The sequence below is a fragment of the Dermochelys coriacea genome, chromosome 5, assembly GCF_009764565.3.
Source record: "Dermochelys coriacea isolate rDerCor1 chromosome 5, rDerCor1.pri.v4, whole genome shotgun sequence".
NCBI lineage: Eukaryota > Metazoa > Chordata > Testudines > Dermochelyidae > Dermochelys > Dermochelys coriacea.
Window position 1 is genome coordinate 99258557 of NC_050072.1, and position 19233 is coordinate 99277789.

Genomic DNA, 19233 nt, shown 5'->3' on the forward strand with positions numbered 1-19233 from the left:
AATCTACTGTGGGGGCTGCTGTGATGCAAGTAGCCAATGCAATCAAAGATCTGCTGATCTCAAGGGTAGTGACCCCGGGAAATGTGCAGGTCATAGTGGATTGCTTTGCTGCAATGGAATTCCCTAACTGTGGTGGGGCCATAGACGGAACCCATATCCCTATCTTGGCACCGGAGCACCAAGCCAGTGAGTACATAAACCGCAAGGGGTACTTTTCAATAGTGCTGCAAGCACTGGTGGATCACAAGGGACATTTCACCAACATCAATGTGGGATGGCCAGGAAAGGTACATGACACTCACATCTTCAGGAACTCTGGTCTGTTTCAAAAGCTGCAGGAAGGGACTTTATTCCCAGACCAGAAAATAACAGTTGGGTATGTTGAAATGACTATATCTTATCCTTGGGGACCCAGCCTACCCCTTAATGCCATGGCTCATGAAGCCATACACAGAAGCCTGGACAGTAATCAGGAGCTGTTCAAATACAGGTTGACCAAGTGCACAATGGTGGTAGAATGTGCATTTGGACGTTTAAAAGTGCGCTGGTGCAGTTTACTGACTCGGTTAGACCTCAGCAAAACCAATATTCCCACTGTTATTACTGCTTGCAGTGCGCTCCACAATATCTGTGAGAGTAAGGGGGAGACATTTATGGCAGGGTGGGAGGTTGAGGCAGGTCGCCTGGCTGCTGGTTACGCACAGCCAGACACCAGGGTGGTTAGAAGAGCACAGGAGGGTGCGGTGCGCATCAGAGAAGCTTTGAAAACCAGTTTCATGACTGGCCAGGCTACGGTGTGAAAGTTCTGTTTGTTTCTTCTTGATGAAACCCCCCGCCCCTTGGTTCACTCTACTTCCTGATAAGCTAACCACCCTCCCCGCCTCCCTTCAATCACCGCTTGCAGAGGCAATAAAGTCATTGTTGCTTCACATTAATGCATTCTTTATTAATTCATCACACAAATAGGGGGATAACTACCAAGGTAGCCCAAGAGAGGTGATGGAGGAGGGAAGGACAAGGCCACACAGCACTTTAAAACTTTAAAACTTATTGAATGCCAGCCTTCTGTTGCTTGGGCAATCCTCTGGGGTGGAGTGGCTGGGTGGCCGGAGGCCCCCACACCGCATTCTTGGGCGTCTGGGTGAGGAGGCTATGGAACTTGGGGAGGAGGGTGGTTGGTTACACAGGGCCTGTAGCGGTGGTCTGTGCTCCTGCTGCCTTTTCTGCAGCTCAACCATACGCTGGAGCATATTAGTTTGATCCTCCAGCAGCCTCATCATTGAATCCTGCCTCCTGTGATCACGCTGCCGTCACCTTTCAGCTTCAGCCCTCTCTTCAGCATGCCACTTACTCTCTTCAGCCCACCACCTCTCCTCCCAGTCATTTTGTGCTTTCCTGCACTCTGACATTGTCTGCCTCCACGCATTCGTCTGTGCTCTGTCAGTGTGGGAGGACAGCATGAGCTCAGAGAACATTTCATTGTGAGTGTGTTTTTTTCACCATCTAATCTTCGCTAGCCTCTGGGAAGGAGAAAATCCTTGAAACACATGCAGCTGGTGGAGAAAAAAAAGGGACAGTGGTATTTAAAAAGACACATTTTATAGAACAATGGGTACACTCTTTCACGGTAAACTTTGCTGTTAACATTACATACATAGCACATGTGTTTTCGTTCCAAGGTCACATTTTGCCTCCCCCCAGCGCGTGGCTAACCCCTTCCCCCACCCCCTCCCCATGGCTAACAGCGGGGAACATTTCTTTTCAGCTACAGGCAAACAGCCCAGCAGGAACGGACACCTCTGAATGTCCCCTTAAGAAAAGCACCCTATTTCAACCACGTGACCATGAATGATATCACTCTCCTGAGGATAACACAGAGAGATAAAGAACGGATGTTGTTTGAATGCCAGCAAACATACACTGCAATGCTTTGTTCTACAATGATTCCCAAGTACGTGCTACTGGCCTGGAGTGATAAAGTGACTACCATGGTTGATGGAATAAGGCTGCCCTTCCCAGAAACCTTTTGCAAAGGCTTTGGGAGTATATCCAGGAGAGTCATGAATGCCAGGGCAAATTAATCATTAAACATGCTTGCTTTTAAACCATGTATAGTATTTTAAAAGGTGCATTCACCAGAGGTCCCTTCTCCGCCTCACGGGTCCGGGAGCCAGCCTTGGGTGGGTTCAGGGGGTACTGGCTCTAGGTCCAGTTCCTGGCTGTCGGGAAAACCAGTTTCTCCGCTTGCTTGCTGTGAGCTATCTACAACCTCATCATCATCATCTTCCTCATCCCCAAACCCTGCTTTCATGTTGCCTCCATCTCCATTGAAGGAGTCAAACAACACGGCTGGGGTAGTGGTGGCTGAACCCCCTAAAATGGCATGCAGCTCATCATAGAAGCGTCATGTTTTGGCTCTGACCCGGAGTGGTCATTTGCCTCTCTGGTTTTCTGGTGTGCTTGCCTCAGCTCCTTAAGTTTCACGTGGCACTGCTTCGGGTCTCTGTTATGGCCTCTGTCCTTCATGCCCTGGGAGATTTTGACAAATGTTTTGGTTTTCTAACTTTACATATTCATCATCTGTCACACTGTATTTTGGGGAGCTTTGGGGAAGTTCTTTTTAAAATGTATCTTATCTCTGAAAATGTAATGTGAATGATACTCTTAGAAGTTCTAGTGAAAATTTGTTTACTATCAGAGCTTAAAGTAGGGTGGGTCACACGGGGTTATCGACTAGCCAAAACAGGTAGGGTCCTCTGAGGTAGGTCTGAAATAAACTTCTTATGTGAGAAGGAATATTGAAAATGTTTTTAAACACACTGCTATCGTAGTTTTATGGATAGAAAAGTGGTCTCAGAGTCAGAAGCTGATTTTTTTAGAAGGGCCAAGAACCCAATATTCCAGCTGAAGTTATGAGGAGCCAGATGTATTGAGAGTCTCTGGAAAGCAGGCTGCAAGACAGCTTATTTCTATTCCTGGCTGTGCTATTGGTCTGCTGTGGGACCTTAAGCGAACATCAGGGACCACGGCTCCGAAACACTGGTCCATAGGACTTTTAGGTATTAGTATATTCCAACCCACCACCCAGTGAACTGATAACAATTGTCAAAAGAGGAGCTGAACTCTGACTGAGGACTCCAGTCCTGGGATGTGATTGACAGAGTGATAGGGGTCATGATTGGCTCCTAGCTTCTACTTAAATCAAGCATAGAAATGGGAAGCTGTCCATGCCATTGGGTCCTCTCTGATTTGAACTACTTCCCCCTGCTCCTGCTCCTCTGGTAACCTGACCCTATCTGCCTCTCAGTTTGCCCTCTGGCCTGTCTTGGATTCTGAACTCCTGGTATCTGATTCAGCCTGACTCCTGGTCTGACCACTAGGTCAGACTGCCCATGTCCCAGTCATGACAGCAAATCACTAAAGCCAAGCTTTTTACTTCTATTTTTGTCTCTCATTTTTTAGATGCTGAACTTGAGACATCTTGAAGGTTACTGGTTTTCCAAGGGTGGGTGCTGAGAACTTTCTGAAAACCAACACCTTCAAAAATCAACACCTTCTGAAAATCAACATCTCAGGTAGGGCACCTCAGTTTTTGGGTGCCCAAAGTTGCTAGTTACTTTTGAAAATGTGATCTTAATCTGTGTCTCAGTTTCCGCTGTATACAATGGGGATAATAATGCTTACTCACCATCATAAAGAGCAATATACAAGTGCTAAATATTAAAATTTTGTTATGAACCGGTTAAATTCCATCACTTTGTAGTAACATGGCATGTCTCTGCAACCATATTAAATTACACTTACACTTGTAACAAGTTTTACCATACTCTGTCAATAATTTCACATGCATACAGTAAATTAAATTGTTAATATTTTATATTTTAAATGGCACATTCAATTAAACAAACAGTTCAATAAATAGACTCTTTTGTTATATCTCATAAGTCTTAACATTTTAATTTAAAAAAATATGTGGGTGATTTGTGCTATCAACTCCTGTGCTGAACTTTAGTAGTGGTGCTTTTGAAGATGACTTCCTCCATACAATATAAGACAAATTTTCAATTGGCTTTAATAATCTGAAAAAAACTTGTCAGCATAAAAACCTAAGTTTGTAGAAGGAAATCATGTGAGTACATGTGCAACAGGGACGCTTTTTTCCCCTTTATCTAACTTGCACACACAAATTTTGTAAGTATAATTATAGGTTCCTCGTTGAAAATTTGGCCTCAAATGTAAAATTTATTTTTATACAGGCAATGCCAAAGTATAGTCTCCATTCATTATAAAAGTGTGATTAAGATTAATGGAGAGTATGAAGTGAAAAGTACACGCCGCTTCTTTCCCTTTTCCCAGTTAGCTAGAGTCAGGTCTATAGATCAATCTTTTCCAGGCTTGCCAGTCTAATGTTCACTCTGTATGTATTCTGCCTTCCCATACACAGTCTATCCACTGTTTTCTTGGCCATCCTCTTGTCTCTGCCTGCAAACTCTAGTCTCAAATGCCTCCTGAAGAGGATTCTCTTCATCCATCTTTTGTAGATGGCCATACCGTCTCAGCCTCCTCTCGCTGCTCTTCGATACCACAGACCTTGGTCTCACTCCTGTCAAATGCTTTCTCCAAATCAAGGAAAGCCCAACCATTCTTGATGTTTCCCTTCAGCTTCTTTTCCACCAACTGTCTAGCAATGACATACCATCTGCTATCTTTTTTCCTTTTATAAAACCAAGCTGCTCTTTTCCTAAAATGGCCTTCACTGTTCAGTGAATGCAACTATTTATGATTCTCTCTTACAGTCTCATGCTGTGAAACAGCATCTTAATTCCTCGGTACTTTGAACAGTTATGTATGTCACCCTTTTGTTTGTATAGCAGTACTAGCATGGACTTTCTCCATTGTCTTGGGATTTTCTTCTCTTTCCAATCTCTGCACAGGACTCACATGAACCAGCATACTCCAACCTCTTTCAAGGATTTGATCGTTTCCACCATGCCTTCATCCGGATCTGCTCTGTTTCCAGGTACCATCTTCAGTAGTGCAGCCTTGATGTCTGCATCTGATAGGTCAAAGCAAATTTTGTCACATTCACTTTACTTTTTCTTGATTTATCTCATGTAACATATTTTTTTTTCCCCCTGGGCCAGGGTTATGTGAGTTGCTGTGTACCCTCAACTTCCAATGAAGTCCATCTAGTAACACCTGATCATCAGTAATAATCAACATTTTACCCTCTGCAGACAGCCAGCACAAACCCAATGCACCATTTAAATGTCATTGTAAGGGCAATTTTGAGAACTTCAGTGGGATGTACATTTTGCATAGGCCTTGGTTTGACCGTCTGCACAGGGCGTAAATTCCATCCTTAATTACTGGGCCTAATCCAAGGCCTGCTCAAGTCTGTGAAAGACTTTTCATTGACTTCAGTGGGCTTTGAGCAGGCCCACTATGCACTTTTTAAAAAAAATCACCATGTAGAGTTTTCTTTTTGTGAAAGAACTGATACATAATTCTGAACTATGTCTTTAAAACTCTGGTCTTTTTAAAGATCCCAGTCTGTGTGTAAAATTAAAATTAAAAATACATTTGCTTCAGTATACCCAAAGCTCGGGTAACCCATTCCTCAGAACTTTGCCAGTCTTGCATAAGCTTCCACAGTGCAGACTATGCAAGGCTTTTTCTTACTTTTCTTTGTGGATCTAGTCTTATCCACTCAAAACCAAAAAAAATCTGATTTGTGTGTGTGCGCGTTTAAAGGAGTTAACCTGCTTTCGAGGGTAATATCATACATTCCTCTCAGGGTTCTTTCACCCCAAATTTACTTATCTTATTTCTCTCAAGACATTTATGATAAGTTGGTTTTGATCTAGTGCTGTAGTGCATACACAATGATCATACAGCAACCTAACTGAAGGTAGAAGCATAACCATGAGCTGTGGGGAAATGGAGGTGACATTTTATTTAACTTGGTGAATTGATCAAGCATCCCTTTAACCCCTCCCTCCTTCAGAGAAAATGGCAAAATAAAATTGCCCTGAAAACTTTTGTGAGTAAATACCCCCACCCTCACCTGACTTTCACAGGGATATTAACAGATAATTGGCAGTGTCTAACCAAATATTCCCACCTTTATGCTGGGCAAAAACATAACCCATGTACCCAAATTAGCTCTAGAAATTTCCCATTTCTGAAATGATGGGAAGGCTTCCAATTCTAAATACAATCCCTGCCCTTAGTACATGATTCATTACATATCACTAAGTACATATGCAGAAATCTGAATACTTAGAATCATAGAATCATAGAATCATAGAATATCAGGGTTGGAAGGGACCCCAGAAGGTCATCTAGTCCAACCCCCTGCTCAAAGCAGGACCAAGTCCCAGTTAAATCATCCCAGCCAGGGCTTTGTCAAGCCTGACCTTAAAAACCTCTAAGGAAGGAGATTCTACCACCTCCCTAGGTAACGCATTCCAGTGTTTCACCACCCTCTTAGTGAAAAAGTTTTTCCTAATATCCAATCTAAACCTCCCCCATTGCAACTTGAGACCATTACTCCTCGTTCTGTCATCTGCTACCATTGAGAACAGTCTAGAGCCATCCTCTTTGAAACCCCCTTTCAGGTAGTTGAAAGCAGCTATCAAATCCCCCCTCATTCTTCTCTTCTGCAGACTAAACAATCCCAGCTCCCTCAGCCTCTCCTCATAAGTCATGTGCTCTAGACCCCTAATCATTTTTGTTGCCCTTCGTTGTACTCTTTCCAATTTATCCACATCCTTCCTGTAGTGTGGGGCCCAAAACTGGACACAGTACTCCAGATGAGGCCTCACCAGTGTCGAATAGAGGGGAACGATCACGTCCCTCGATCTGCTCGCTATGCCCCTACTTATACATCCCAAAATGCCATTGGCCTTCTTGGCAACAAGGGCACACTGCTGACTCATATCCAGCTTCTCGTCCACTGTCACCCCTAGGTCCTTCTCCGCAGAACTGCTGCCGAGCCATTCGGTCCCTAGTCTGTAGCGGTGCATTGGATTCTTCCATCCTAAGTGCAGGACCCTGCACTTATCCTTATTGAACCTCATTAGATTTCTTTTGGCCCAATCCTCCAATTTGTCTAGGTCCTTCTGTATCCTATCCCTCCCCTCCAGCGTATCTACCACTCCTCCCAGTTTAGTATCATCCGCAAATTTGCTGAGAGTGCAATCCACACCATCCTCCAGATCATTTATGAAGATATTGAACAAAACGGGCCCCAGGACCGACCCCTGGGGCACTCCACTTGACACCGGCTGCCAACTAGACATGGAGCCATTGATCACTACCCGTTGAGCCCGACAATCTAGCCAGCTTTCTACCCACCTTATAGTGCATTCATCCAGCCCATACTTCCTTAACTTGCTGACAAGAATGCTGTGGGAGACCGTGTCAAAAGCTTTGCTAAAGTCAAGAAACAATACATCCACTGCTTTCCCTTCATCCACAGAACCAGTAATCTCATCATAAAAGGCGATTAGATTAGTCAGGCATGACCTTCCCTTGGTGAATCCATGCTGACTGTTCCTGATCACTTTCCTCTCCTCTAAGTGCTTCAGGATTGATTCTTTGAGGACCTGCTCCATGATTTTTCCAGGGACTGAGGTGAGGCTGACCGGCCTGTAGTTCCCAGGATCCTCCTTCTTCCCTTTTTTAAAGATGGGCACTACATTAGCCTTTTTCCAGTCATCCGGGACTTCCCCCGTTCGCCACGAGTTTTCAAAGATAATGGCCAAGGGCTCTGCAATCACAGCCGCCAATTCCTTCAGCACTCTCGGATGCAATTCGTCCGGCCCCATGGACTTGTGCACGTCCAGCTTTTCTAAATAGTCCCTAACCACCTCTATCTCTACAGAGGGCTGGCCATCTCTTCCCCATTTTGTGTTGCCCAGCACAGCAGTCTGGGAGCTGACCTTGTTAGTGAAAACAGAGGCAAAAAAAGCATTGAGTACATTAGCTTTTTCCACATCCTCTGTCACTAGCTTGCCTCCCTCATTCAGTAAGGGGCCCACACTTTCCTTGGCTTTCTTCTTGTTGCCAACATACCTGAAGAAACCCTTCTTGTTACTCTTGACATCTCTTGCTAGCTGCAGCTCCAGGTGCGATTTGGCCCTCCTGATATCTTTCCTACATGCCCGAGCAATATTTTTATACTCTTCCCTGGTCATATGTCCAACCTTCCACTTCTTGTAAGCTTCTTTTTTATGTTTAAGATCCGCTAGGATTTCACCATTAAGCCAAGCTGGTCGCCTGCCATATTTACTATTCTTTCGACTCATCGGGATGGTTTGTCCCTGTAACCTCAACAGGGATTCCTTGAAATACAGCCAGCTCTCCTGGACTCCCTTCCCTTTCATGTTAGTCCCCCAGAGGATCCTGGCCATCTGTTCCCTGAGGGAGTCAAAGTCTGCTTTCCTGAAGTCCAGGGTCCGTATCCTGCTGCTTACCTTTCTTCCCTGCGTCAGGATCCTGAACTCAACCAACTCATGGTCACTGCCTCCCAGATTCCCATCCACTTTTGCTTCCCCCACTAATTCTACCCGGTTTGTGAGCAGCAGGTCAAGAAAAGCGCTCCCCCTAGTTGGCTCCCCTAGCACTTGCACCAGGAAATTGTCCCCTACGCTTTCCAAAAACTTCCTGGATTGTCTATGCACCGCTGTATTGCTCTCCCAGCAGATATCAGGAAAATTAAAGTCACCCATGAGAATCAGGGCATGCGATCTAGTAGCTTCCGTGAGTTGCCGGAAGAAAGCCTCATCCACCTCATCCCCCTGGTCCGGTGGTCTATAGCAGACTCCCACCATGACATCACTCTTGTTGCACACACTTCTAAACTTAATCCAGAGACACTCAGGTTTTTCCACAGTTTCGTACCGGAGCTCTGAGCAGTCATACTGCTCCCTTACATACAGTGCTACTCCCCCACCTTTTCTGCCCTGCCTGTCCTTCCTGAACAGTTTATAACCATCCATGACTGTACTCCAGTCATGTGAGTTATCCCACCAAGTCTCTGTTATTCCAATCACGTCATAATTCCTTGACATCACCAGGACCTCCAGTTCTCCCTGCTTGTTTCCAAGGCTTTGTGCATTTGTATATAAGCACTTGAGATAACCTGTTGATCGCCCCTCATTCCCAGTATGAGGCAGGAGCCCTCCCCTCACAGACATTCCTGCCTGTGCTTCCTCCCGGTATCCCGCTTTCCCACTTACCTCAGGGATCACAAGGGTCACTTGCTGTGACCTTAAGGAATTACTCTTCACATCACATAAACTCTAACTTTAGTCAACCAAGATCAATTCATATTTGTCATCCTATGTCAGTCAGAAAGGATGCACTTACCAATACAGTGAGCCAAAACTGTGTTCTTACCTATAACTATGTAACTCCACTGGGGTCAATGTGCTCACACAGGCATAACTGAAGGCAGAATTTGGCCATGTGACTGTGTTAGAAAAATCAAAAGTATATTGTATTTAAAAAACCCCATGCATTGCAGATTATTCACACCTACTTTCATAAAATACTCATCTATTTACCTCTATTTTTACCTGGTTATCAGTCAACACTATAATAGCAAAATCCATTCCTTAAATGTTTCCTGCCTTTTGAATGAATGAAAATGTGTTCATTATTTCTGTCGGATCAGGGACCAGGTTGGTAATGAACTAGCTTTCCATGTCTGGATATGTGGCTTGTAGATATCTGTCCAGATCAGCACCACCATCAAACACCCGTTGAAGGTCTTTGCTCAGGAGATGCCCAGAAATAAAAGAGAAGGTTAGAGCAGGAAAAAGAAGGTGGGTCTCCTCACAGGACAACTAGGGAGGGAAGCTCTGCAGTATCTCCCCAATGAGTTAGCATATGACTTTTATTAAAATGTATCTAAAATTGTTTTAAAATTACAAAAAATACAATATAATTAGTCTGGACAATAAAAGAAAACAGTTTGAGCAAGGCTAGAAACTAAACTGGGTGATCAGTGGAAACAAAATGGCCAGCTCTGCAGTTTTCTCAGGGGAAGCATTAGGAAGATGATATATTGGCTGAGAAAGGGCAGTAATCTGACATGTAACAAACTGTGGACAACACATGCATGGGCTGTAATTTGTTAGCACTTTAGCATAGGATTTTCAAAAGCGCTCAGTCTAGTCATAATTCTGCTCCCATTGAATCAGTGAGAATTGTACTGTTAATTCCAGTGGAGTGGAGTCGGGCCAATGCTATGTGCTTTTGAATGTGCTTTTGCCAAAGCTGTATGGGCCTGATAGTTTCTTGCACACTAATTGTACTCTGGTGTAACACCAGTGGGGCTATTACTAATTTGCACAGATGTAAATGAGAGCAGAATCAAGAAATCTAATAACTGAAGGGGGGAATCTTTAAGATTTTCACTTTATGCTTTATGTTTTCATGCATTAAATGTATTTCAATTACTTCAAAAAATACTTCAAAAAAGTACTGATGGCAGTAGGGGCCACAATGATCCTAAATACTGCAATCTGAGCTAAAACTGTCGTGTAGCCTTGGGCACAGCTTTAGCAGTGTGTCTCCTGCCTTTGAAGTATTTCAAATGAATATTCTTAGAGCAAAGAAACCACACATAATTAAATAGTAAGTTGCTTTAAAAGATATCTTACAAAACTGGTAAATAATCTAGGTTGAAATTCAAAGAGGGTTAAGTGATACTGAAGTAGTGCATAGGCCTTGTGCTGAGGCCCTGCAGAGAGGGGAAATTCACCTTTTGTAGGGAGTGGTTCTCACATCTACTTCAAAGGCAAGAGAAACTAGACTAAATTCTGTGTTCCACTCTGGCAACTCAATTTAAAATTGAGTTAGTTACTCCTGTTTTACACCCATGTGTGAGAGAGGAGAATCAGGTCCTCTGCCTAGCAAGAATTTTTTATAGTTGTAAATGCATGTGTTCACATCAGAAATGCCTGCTTCCAAGTAGAGAACAGAACAATACCATGATCTAAGTCAAGGGTCAGCAACCTTTCAGAAGTGGTGTGCCAAGTCTTCATTTATTCACTCTAATTTAAGGGTTTCATATGCCAGTAATACATTTTAAGGTTTTTAGAAGGTCTCTTTCTATAAGTCTATAATATATAACTAAACTATTGCTGTATGTAAAGACAATAAATTTTTTAAAATGTTTAAGAAGCTTCATTTAAAATTAAATTAAAATGCAGAGCCCCCCCACCCCCCGGTGGCCAGGACCCAGGCAGTGTGAGTGCCACTGAAAATCAGCTTGCATGCCGCCTTCGGCAGGCGTGCCATAGTTTTGCCTATCCCTGATCTAAGTGTTCAAACAAAACTCACCAATAGTTCTTGAATTTCAAATATTTACAATACATTGCTCATGAATGATCAGCTGCCCAAGGCTGATACTGTACATTGAAACTATTCAGTGAATAGTTTTTAATGGTAAATAAGCTTGAAAATCCAGTTTCATGACAGCATTCACCAACAGACTTTAAGATGAAATAGGATCCTAAAGTACAATGTAATCTCTCTCTCTCTCATCAATCTCATGAAAAATGTTTTCAGCACATTGTCCATCCTGTTTCCCCTGCTTTTTCATAAGCAGAAGGAAGAATGGCCTTGTGATTAAGAAGTGATGAGGAGCTTAGTGTTCTGGGATCTATTTTCAACTCTTCTACAGCCTGCTCTGTGGTCTTGAGCAAGTCAGTTAACCTCTCTTTCCTTCACTTTTTCTTCTCTGTTAAACTGGAATAATATTCACTTCAGAAGGGTGTTGTGAAAATAAACTTCATTCATATTGGGAAAGTGGACTGAAATCCTCAAATGGAAGCTGCTACATAAGTGCATGTTGTTTTGTTGTGTTGATTTATTATTATTTTATTGTTATATGAGGAAGGATTATATGGTTATGTGATATATCTATGCAGATATACACTTATGACAGTCAGATGGTTCATAAACGTTGCTGGCCACTTAATTTTTTCTTTTATCCATTCCATTTATAACACCATTTATAAACGCGAGAAACACAGTCCTGTTCCCATTAATGGCAGTGGCGACACCTCCTTTGACTTCAGCAGGAGCAAAGTAGAATATTGGATTCTTGAGTTCTGATGTAAAGACTACTAGTCTCACTCTATCAAACCATGGTGAGAGTAGGATTTTATTTGAACATGACAAATATGGGTTGTGTGAATGAAACTCCTAGATCCTAACATATGTGCTTTCTGATGAATAAACAGGGTAAAAGTCACAGCTGTTCAGCAGGCAAAAGAAGACAAATGGGAGAAAACAATCACTTATTGTTCATATCTCAGTTCCTTTTTCATTTATTTTGTAAGCACTGAAAAAAAATACATATTTCACTTACTCACTGAAAGTGCAGTAAAAGCAGATAAAGAAACTGAAATTATTTTTAATAATTATTCATTCAAATCCGAATACAGATGAATGACTCAATGAAATACATAAGGGTCTGTGACAGAAAGAAAATATTAACAGACATCAGGGAATGTACTGAGGACTGATCTTGCACCCACTGTCATCAAAATCAAAACTCCTGTTGACTTCAATTGGAGCAGAGGCAGGCCTGAATTTGTTTAATCTGATTCATTTTTTAAAATTTGTGACCTCTTCCCTCACCAAAACAATCGCTGATGGATAAATTCATGGAGGATAGGTCCATCAATGGCTATTAGCCAGGATGGGCCGGGATGGTGTCCCTATCTTCTGTTTGCCAAAAGCTGGGAATGGGTGACAGGGGATGGATCACTTGATGATTACCTGTTCTGTTCATTCCCTCTGGGGTACCTGGCCACTGTCGGAAGACAAGATACAGGGCTAGATGGACCTTTGTTCTGTCCCAGTATGGCCATTCTTATGTTCTTATTCAAGATTCTGTAAAACAACTTTAAAAGGCCAAAAAAGTCATTTGTGAAAAAGTCATAATTATAAGTGGTTTTAAAAATAAAAAACAATCATTAAAAATGTCAGGGTTGTTTACTTTTCACAAGATTTGAAACTTACCCATTCTTCATATTTTTTTCAAAAGTTTTACTGAGATTTATATTAAAATCATTATCAAAATGGTTATCAAAAATTTTCATTTACTGAGAAGTGAGTAATTAGTAAACATTTTCTATAACCATTTCTGTAAAGATTTTGACAATGATTTTGATAAAATTTTGATACAATTTTCACAAAAAATAAATTTTAAAAAAGCCAATAGTTTTTCATGAATATTTTTGTTTTGTTTTTTAAAATGCTGTTTTGTTGTGAAAAATCATTTTGTTTGAAAAATTTCAATCACTTCTACTCATAACATACCATACATATTGTAAATGAGGTAGTGCATAATGAATGTTTCAGGAGCCAAGTAGCTAGTTACTGTGCTAGCAACCTTGATGTAGTTTATGCGATGTATAGTAATATTTTTAATGTGTATTTCAGGCACAGAGCATATTTTATGTGCTCCCAGCCACTGACACAAACTTTGACCAGACTGGGTACAGGCAGACTGTATCCAACCCACACCATATACTAACAGTCTAGCACAGATCCTGTCAGTAACAGGCTGGTGGGGCAGACCTTCCTGGGTCTTGAAGCAGACACTATAGACTTTGGGAAATGCAAGCAAAGGCAGAAAGCCATTTTGGCATCCATCACAGGATGGACAAAAGAGACCAGAGCTCTTGTAATCTGAGAAAGATGGATCCTTCAGCTAAGAGGGTAGAAGTCTCCAGGAACTGACTATAGGTGAGAAACCTGCTTAGACAAAGATTGCACCTTGCTGAAGTTAAGTTTTAGTCACTAGATAGCATGTTTTGTTTTGTTTTACTTGTAACCATAGCTGTGTTTTCTATTCTTATTGCCACTTAAATATCTGTTCTCTGTTAATAAACTCACCTTGTTTTATTACAAAACCATCTCAGTGCTGTGTATTAAACTGAAGGGTGGATCCTCAGTTAAACTAACAGGCAAAGGACTTCATAACTTCTGTGAGTATCCAGTGAGAGAGACTGCATATTGCAGGGGAGACGGCTGTGAGGAGGCTCAGGGTTGGAAGGGTTGTTGGTGTCACCCTGCAAGGAGAAACCAGACTGGTGAAAGCCAGGGTGAGGCCACTGTGCTCTGAGTAGGCTGCTAGTATCAGGACTCTGAGCCAAAGCTGCACAACACAAGTACCCAGAGTTACAGGGCAGGTAATGAGAGAGCCCCTTACTCTATCTGGGTGAACCCCCCAACCACCACAGTGATATTCTTCTGTTTTACATGATTCTGTCTGGGCAATTCATTTCTGCCATAATTTTTTTAATTGCTGTTTAGCACCTATATGTGCTTTATAAATTGACATAAATATTTGAAAGAATAGCACACTTATTAATATGTTTTCATTAAACTAAATACGGAAAATATCAATTTCCCTTTGAGCTCTCTTGCATGTTTAATTTTAAAATAATGTTTCTTAGACTAATTCTAGAGAAAATGGCAAAAAATATTGTGTTTGTTTCTAAATGTCATGGGAATGAGATTACGTTTTATCATGACATATTTTACTTTAATTTTTTCTAATAGGCCTTTATGACAAAGTATTTTAAGAATCAATTATTGTATGTATCATCAAAAATGCAGTTTATTATTAAGAAAGTAACAACCTTTCTAGCAGTTTATTACTTCACATTAAATATTTATTAGGGGAAAAATTAGAAGTAGTAAGCTCATTTCATTTCAATAATAATGAATAAAAGTATACGTGAAGTTATTTTTTACAAGATAGAACTAGGAATGTTGACATTTGAAGCCTGGACCTTCAGCATTGCAGGACAGATTGTTACTGCTTGAACTACAGGACTAATAACATTAGTAGTCAGCAAGAGAAGGCTGTTTTTGGGGTGGGGAGGTAGAATGGGCTGCAGCTAGGTCTGGGAAATGGTTACAAGAAGCTCACCCTGATGTGATTTGCTCTCTCTTCCCTTCCCCATACACTCAGGGAATTTGGGGGAGCTGCCACCCTGGAGACTGGAGGGAGAGGGAAACTGGGCCACTGATGCCATTGCTAGGTGTGCTACAGCTGCTTTGTTAGCTCCCCGTGACCCCAAAGCAGCATCTGCTGCTGCTGCTTTGGTAGTGGCATGAGCCCTCAGCCCAGTCTAGAAACAGTCAGTGATTTCATCAGAACAGCGGTGCTGGAACGATTTTCATTGTGGAGGTGCAGAGAGTCATTGAACCAAACTGTAAACCCTGTATATAATGGAAACCATTTCAAGACAGGGCTGTGGGAGCACTCCCAGCACCCATAGTTCCAGCACTTATGTATCAGACTGCCAAAACTGCCCTGAGGAACACAAAAGAGGAGAGGAAATGGTGTCTTAAATACTAAAATATATATCACAGCCAAATCTGAATGGAATTATTGCACAGGACAAAGAAAAGGCACATCTAAAGGGAACTCACCCTGCCCATGACAAAGGTTGGCTGCAAACAGAGATGTGAGAGCCAGCACTAGGCATTAGCAGGCAAAGCAATTGCTTAAGTACCCAAACAGCTCAAAGGGGACCCTGATTTAGTATTGCCAAAAAATACCATTAATTTAAGGTGGACTTTTAAAGAAGTGTATCAGTATGCGTTGAGTTAGGTTTTTTTCCTTTGGTTTGTGGAAATAATGCAATAGGTATTTTTAGGGGGTAAGTGAGGGGTAAGGGGCCAGTCACCAAAAATATTCCTGCTCAGGGACCCAATGGGCTAGCTCTGACTCTGGTGAGAGCTGTTCAAAAGAAGGCCACAACAATCCTTTGCAGTTGAAAATGTGAGGCCCTCTAAGTTGAGGAGTCTCACTGCAATGGCACTCGCATCCATGCTACACTACTAGTTGCCTCCGCTACACAGAGAGAGGGACATTTTTGTTGATTTAGCGTGGACAATGCAAGTATGCCTGGCCAAGCCCAGCTTAGCTCTAGCTGCCTCCCTCCAGTCATCCCATCCCTGCCCCTCAGCCCAATACACTGCCCCACCCCACACACTGAGCATACACACACACCCCATGGCTGTCCCTGCCTCATGCAATGTGCACACCCTGCCATGGTTGTTCATGCACTGCACACACCCCACACCCCTCCCCGTTGTCTCCGTCCCATGCACTGTGCACATCCAGCCCACCATCCCACCCCAGGGCCGGCCCACAACATTTTGGCACCTGAGACAGGGAGCTCAAATGATGCCCCCTCGCTTGGGCCAAAACTTTGAAAGGTCTCAATTCTGCCTTCTTCCTGTTCTACTCCCCATGGTACTGCTCTACTACCTACCCTAATAAAGGAGAATTAACAACTTAAAATGCCTCGTTCAAAAATTTTAAGTAACTCTTAACTTTCAAATGTCTGAACAGCAAATGTAACTTTTCTTGGCTGCATAGTAAACACTAGCATTTTTATATGTTTGAATAATCAAAGGTGCTTTCCTTGCCTTCTTGGTTGCATAGGTTTGAACTGCTTCCTGCTGAAGGTCCACAGTCTGGGCAAGCTCATGCTCTATTGAGATAATTGCAAGGCCAACCTGCCTCTCCTGTGTCATTGTGGAGCATAGATGTGTTTTTATTAACTTCAGCTTGGAGAAGCTGCGTTCTCCACTGGCAACTGTTACAGGAAGTGTTAGAAATATGCCCAGAGCAACAAAAGCATTTGGAAAGAGGGTGGTCATCTTATTTGTGCACATATATTCCAGAACACCCTTTGGAGATGATCCTGCTGAAATGTATCATGAAAGGGCTTTCAGTTCATCACCTAAATCACTCGCATCAATATCGCGCATGTCATCATGTGTCAACACTGTCTCTAGTGCCCTGCATTGCTGGTGTAGGTCTTTTTCAGGTATACTGAAGTATGATATTCCAAAACTCAACATCCCAAATATACTGCTATGTTCCTTGAGCTGCATGAAACATTCTTCAACTGATTGTGCTGCACAATCTAGCACCTGGTTAAACAATTCAATTTTGAATTTTTGTTTGGGGTCTCTTATGGGATTATCCCTTGCTTCGTAATCAAAATGTCGTCTTCTTCGGTGACTCTTGTATTCTTGAATGGGTGGGAAAATAGCTTCAGTGTGAAGTTCCTCTGGCAACTTCTGTGCACTCTTCAGAACGTTTTGAAATCCCTCATTTGACTGGTAGGACTATAGGTATGACTTTGCTTTGTCCAGTTTTTCCATTGCTCCAGATATATCAAGATCAACACCTTGGAGTCTCTTGCTTACATTTATTTCAAACAGTATGTCATGCCACAAAACTAAGCCACACAGAAATTTGAAGTTATGTATGTTTCGGGTGATTCCATTTCCCTCTGCCACTGTTCTCCCACAAACAGTTCCTGTCACAGAATTATTCTCCATAATGGCAACTATGGCATCATATATCTTCCCAGTTTGGTGTTTGATAGGCTTTATTGCCTCCACTTGACTTTCCCATCGTGTGGCACTCAGTAGTTTCAGTGTCAGAGAGGATGTTCCCAGATGTTGCTTCAAAATTTGCCATTGATGAGTTGATGCAGAGAAAAATGCAGAGATGCTTTGAATTACATTAAAAAATTCAGCAGCCTCACTAGACGTAATGCTGCATCAATGACCACCAAGTTCAATGAATGAGAACTGCATGGGACAAAAAAAGCTCAAGCGTTTAACTCTCGGATCCATGTCGGCACTCCTCTGTTCTTTCCTCTCATGTTGGCACCATTATCGTAGCCCTGACCTCTCATGTCAGCTATCACAATTCCCGTATCTTCCAGCTTTTTAAGGAGCACATTTGTCATACCAGCTCCTGTAGTATCATCAATGTCAATAAATTCTAGAAAATGCTCTCTGATAGTCACCATTGCAGGGACATTTTCACTAGGTTCTGTTGTTACAAAACGCACCATTAAAGTCATTTGTTCTGTATGGCTGATGTCAGGTGTGCAGACCAGAATAACAGCAATATCTTGCTGACTTCAGATCTGCCACAATTTTCTGTTTGACTTTTGTTGCCAGTAACTGTATGATCTCATTTTGAATTATTTTTCCAAGGTAGTGGTGTGTGTACATTTCTTGGGTGGTGACTATTCTTAGATGCTCCTGGAGTACAGCATCAAACTCAGCCGTCAGCTCCACAATTTTAAGGAAGTTTCCATTGTTTGGCACATACAGCTGATCTGAAGTGCCACAGCAGTGCTAGGTTATGGGTAGCAAGCATTCTCACAATGGCAATGAGCCTTTTCAGAACATTTTGCCAGTAAAGAGATTCTGATGCAATCTTCTCTTGATGCTGATAATCTATGGTGGCCTTTAACCTTAGTCTCATCTCAAGCTCTTTCCACCAATGGAATGCTCTCTGGTGATTTGCTGCCTTCTCATGGCATGCCAGATTTCTAGCCAGATTTTTCCAGTCCTTTGTTCCTGTAGAACCCAATGTGGCTGGAACATTAGACTGGAACAGTTTGCAACAAAAACAGTATGCAGCATTCTGGGGTTTTGAGTACATAAGCCATGGCCTCTCCACTTTGTCACCATTGGGGATTTCACGCCTGTAATGTGTTGGATGGAAACTTCTATTTTCATTATCTTTGGGGAACATGAAGTTTTTCACTTGCTGTGGCCCCTGCAGTACAAGGAAGTCCCTCAGGCTATTGCTCAAGTGGGTCCACAGTCCTGGATCATCTAGACTTAAGGAACTAAATTCAGCAGCAGCTGTTTCTTGCACCTCCACCAAACTCTTCTCTGATCTACACTTTTCTTCAGGAACGTGCATGGTTACATCCATTTGAGATGGCGATATGGATGCTGAAGTAGCTGCCAGGTCACCTGCACTCTGACTAACTGGAAGATTAGGTATCTTCTCACCACTCCCATCCTCACTGGGGCCGGAAGGCTCACCATGAACATTTGTGTCTATGTATCTCAGGAGAGCTCCTTCCTGCTTAGACAGAAAAGCTTCCTTTGCTTTCTTTCTTTTTCTGAATGCTGCCCTAGAGGGGCATTTTCTTCTTTCCTCATGACTGCTGTTCTGTGCCAGCTATAGTGGCTCTCAACACTCAACTGAATGGGAAAAATAAGCAGGCTGGTAGCAGGGCCTGAGTGAGAGGAGATAGCAACAGCCGAAGGGCCTAACTGGCTCCTACTACTTCTCTTGACAGCCTGTTCTCCTCAAGTGGGTTCAGGGAAGCAGCAGGAAACAGGAAGCTCCCTGAGAAG

At 42.5% G+C, this 19233-nt stretch overlaps 1 long non-coding RNA gene across 4 annotated transcripts; it reads right to left on the bottom strand.

Annotated features, from left to right (window-relative positions):
• Positions 1–1497: 1497 nt before the first annotated feature.
• On the bottom strand, positions 1498–16007 carry LOC119856302. 4 transcript variants are annotated; one of them, XR_006281403.1, is made up of 6 exons: positions 13924–16007; positions 12802–12926; positions 9585–9778; positions 9406–9478; positions 4942–5056; positions 1498–1553 (listed from the first exon to the last, which is right to left on the bottom strand). It is a non-coding gene; the product is annotated as an uncharacterized LOC119856302 (long non-coding RNA). The 4 variants fall into 4 exon arrangements; XR_006281400.1 differs by lacking the exon at positions 1498–1553 and having other exon boundaries at positions 3515–5056; XR_006281401.1 differs by lacking the exon at positions 1498–1553 and having other exon boundaries at positions 3515–5056; positions 9573–9778.
• Between the last annotated feature and the right edge of the window lie 3226 nt (positions 16008–19233).